This window comes from Schistocerca americana, chromosome 6, assembly GCF_021461395.2.
Source record: "Schistocerca americana isolate TAMUIC-IGC-003095 chromosome 6, iqSchAmer2.1, whole genome shotgun sequence".
In the NCBI taxonomy this organism is placed as follows: Eukaryota; Metazoa; Arthropoda; class Insecta; order Orthoptera; family Acrididae; genus Schistocerca; species Schistocerca americana.
This window is the reverse complement of record NC_060124.1, coordinates 518,981,350-518,985,663: the sequence shown is the minus strand read 5'-3', so window position 1 is coordinate 518,985,663 and position 4,314 is coordinate 518,981,350.

Here is a 4,314-nt window from a genome sequence, read left to right as displayed (position 1 = left end):
AAATGCTAGAAACGTAGGTTTGCCTTTTCTTAATCTTTCTTCTAAGATAAGTCGTAAGGTTAGTATTGCCTCACGTGTTCCAACATTTCTACGGAATCCAAACTGATCTTCCCCGAGGTCCGCTTCTACCAGTTTTTCCATTCGTCTGTAAAGAATTCGCGTTAGTATTTTGCAGCTGTGACTTATTAGACTGATAGTTCGGTAATTTTCAGATCTGTCAACACCTGCTTTCTTTGGGATTGGAATTATTAAATTCTTCTTGAAGTCTGAGGGTATTTCGCCTGTCTCATACATCTTGCTTACCAGATGGTAGAGTTTTGTCGGGACTGGCTCTCCCAAGGTCATCAGTAGTTCTAATGGAATGTTGTCTACTCCCGGGGCCTTGTTTCGACAGGTCTTTCAGTGCCCTGTCAAACTCTTCACGCAGTATCTTATCTCCCATTTCGTCTTCATCTACATCCTCTTCCATTTCCATAACATTGTCCTCTAGTACATCGCCATTGTATAAACCCTCTATATACTCCTTCCACCTTTCTGCCTTCCCTTCTTTGCTTAGAACTGGGTTGCCATCTGAGCTCTTGATATTCATACAAGTGGTTCTCTTCTCTCCAAAGGTCTCTTTAATTTTCCTGTAGGCAGAATCTATCTTACCCCTAGTGAGACAAGCCACTACATCCTTACATTTGTCCTCTAGCCATCCCTGCTTAGCCATTTTGCACTTCCTGTCGATCTCATTTTTGAGACGTTTGTATTCCTTTTTGCCTGCTTCATTTACTGCATTTTTATATTTTCTCCTTTCATCAATTAAATTCAATATTTCTTCTGTTACCCAAGGATTTCTATTAGCCCTCGCCTTTTTACCTACTTCATCGTCTGCTGCCTTCACTACTTCATCTCTCATAGCTACCCATTCTTCTTCTACTGTGTTTCTTTCCCCCATCCTGTCAATTATTCCCTTATGCTCTCCCTGAAACTCTCTACAACCTCTGGTTCTTTCAGTTTATCCAGGTCCCATCTCCTTAGATTCCCACCTTTTTGCAGTTTCTTCAGTTTCAATCTGCAGTTCATAACCAATAGATTGTGGTCAGAATCCACATCTGCCCCTGGAAATGTCTTACAATTTAAAACCTGGTTCCTAAATCTCTGTCTTACCATTATACAATCTATCTGATACCTTTTAGTATCTCCAGGATTCTTCCAGGTATACAACCTTCTTTTATGATTCTTGAACCAAGTGTTAGCTATGATTAAGTTATGCTCTGTGCAAAATTCTACAAGGCGGCTTCCTCTTTCATTTCTTCCCCCCCCGATCCATATTCACCTATTATGTTTCCTTCTCTCCCTTTTCCTACTGACGACTTCCAGTCACCCATGACTATTAAATTTTCGTCTCCCTTCACTACCTGAATAATTTCTTTTATCTCGTCACACATTTCATCTATTTCTTCATCATCTGCAGAGCTAGTTGGCATATAAACTTGTACTACTGTAGTAGGCATGGGCTTTGTGTCTATCTTGGCCACAATAATGCGTTCACCTTGATGTTTGTAGTAGCTAACCCGCACTCCTATTTTTTTATTCATTATTAAACCTACTCCTCCATTACCCCTATTTGATTTTGTATTTATAACCCTGTAATCACCTGACCAAAAGTGTTGTTCCCCCTGCCACCGAACTTCTCTAATTCCTACTATATCTAACTTTAACCTATCCATTTCCCTTTTTAAATTTTCTAACCTACCTGCCCGATTAAGGGATCTGACATTCCACGCCCCGATCCGTAGAACGCCAGTTTTCTTTCTCCTGATAACGACGCCCTCCTGAGTAGTCCCCGCCCGGAGATCCGAATGGGGGACTATTTTACATCCGGAATATTTTACCCAAGAGGACGCCATCATCATTTAATCATACAGTAAAGCTGCATGTCCTCGGGAAAAATTACTGCTGTAGTTTCCCCTTGCTTTCAGCCGTTCGCAGTACCAGCACAGCAAGGCCGTTTTGGTTAATGTTACAAGGCCAGATCAGTCAATCATCCAGACTGTTGCCCCTGCAACTACTGAAAAGGCTGCTGCCCCTCTTCAGGAACCACATGTTTGTCTGGTCTCTCAACAGATACCCTTCCGTTGTGGTTGCACCTACGGTACGGCCATGTGTATCGCTGAGGCACGCAAGCCTCCCCACCAACGGCAAGGTCCATGGTTCATGGGGGGGGGAGTTACATTAAATATAGATAACAAAATTTTTGTTGCCCCCGGAAACTGTTACGCAACTTGCAACTGGAACACGGTTTGACCGCTGGCTGTTTATGAAGTGTGAGGTTAGCTGTACGAGCCGAAAGCGAGTTCGAATATCATGCGGGTTGAGACTTGAGAATCACATGTGCACTGTTATGCATACAAGATTCTTCTTAATAGTAGATGCGAAAAACCTCAGCTGCATTCTTAAAATAAGCAATGAAAATGTTAAGTTTAGGCTAGGGAAGAAAAGTGGAAACTAGAAGAAACTATCCGGCTGCACAATCTCTCTCTCTTATTTTTTAGGTGCGAATTTCATCGCAATTTTGAGAAATGTTGTACTGTTGTAAACTGTTTTTAGTGTGAAGTACAAATATTAATTTCTAAATGTGTATTGCTTCCTAGCTAATATAGCTTGTATCGTTTTTAATAGGAGATCCAGTAGCAAACAAAGCGGTATATTTAAAGCCACAGAATGATCGAGGGAATCAGTCTACACTGCAGTCATATTTAATATCAGACGGCGTTACAAGAGCTGAAATTTTGTGGTGTTTGTGCACTGTCGGGAGTCATTTTTCAGCCCAGAGCTCATTATTTTCGGACAGTCGGATTGCAAAGAAAATGCATTGCAAAAGTCAAAACTTCGTTGCGATATTGTATATGGATTGGGAACATAATGAGATGTAACCTTGCTGACCTCATTGACAAATGTGGTGTGATCGTACTCGTATTAGGTGAAAGTATGAATACTGTTTCTTAAAAAACTCAGATGGATTTATATTTATGCTTTTGAGACCATAATAAATCATTAATAATAACACTTTATTTTGATTTTGTTTTTCTGACACGTACAAAGACCAAAGATTTGCTGGAAGGTATAAAATGATCGCTGAGTTTGGAAAACTTAAAAACATTGCAGTTATCAATGGATGGACCAAACGTGAATCTAAAATTTTTGAATTACTTTAACAAGGAACTAAAAGAATCCTTAGACTGTCTACAACTGTTACAAATTGGTACCTGCAGTTCGCACGTATATCATGCCGCCCTCAAAACAGGAGTATCCAGAACTGACGGAAATTCTGTCGTTTTAGAGAGCGCTTTATTATTTATTTCATGATTCACCTTCACGAAGGTCACAGTACACTGAGATTACCGGATCTTCATCTTCTCCCAAGTCATTTTGAGCAACAAGATGGGTCGAAAACGCCAGTGCAGCTGAAAAAGTTATCGAATTTCTTGAACATATTCGAACTTACGTTACCGAGTTAAAGAAATGGAAAGCTATTCCTCAGTCCAATCATCAAGTTTCAGAGCTTTTTCTGAAGCTGTCAATGACAAATTGCTAGTTGTTGCAACCATTTTTCAGGGTGATGTCCCGATGGCTCCATTTCTGTATGATACGCTACAAACCTTGTGAACATTTTGATGCAAAGAGTTGGAAAACTTGACGTCTTACAAAGCAAAAAATAATCTTTAATGAAAATCGACTTCAGGGATGTAAAGTGTTGCGGCGTGACGACAAGCGCCGATACGACGATCAAGAATGAAAGAGCAGAGAGGGCTGTGAGACGGCGTCAGCCAATACTACGCTGACTAGGTCGACACCAAGTCAGGAGCGGCTTCTACACAAAGAGAATATGAGCGCCGTGCCGCCTAGCCGTGGGCGGAATGCAAGACGAACCGTCATACAAACGCCACAGCAGTGACTTACGAACTGTATTGTTTTGCTTGTACTGAAATTGTATGTACTGAAGGACCTTGATTATTTGCATATCGCCATTTGCTTGCGACACATTTGTGAATACGCAAGGTTAAGTATTGTCAGTTTAACTTACTGTAATAAACTTCATTAACACCATTTGCTTCGATTTTCGTTTAGTGATCCGAGAAAATAAAGCCCTAAGCACCCTATATTGGACGAGTGGGCCCAATACAGAATAATCAAATTACAGCAATCTGAATTTTGCTCCAAGAAGTGCGCTGCAAAAATTAAGAATGTATCTGAAGAGAAAATATTGTGCTAAAGGAAAACTGGCGTAGTAGAGAAGTTGCGAGAAACATCACCACTCAAATACAA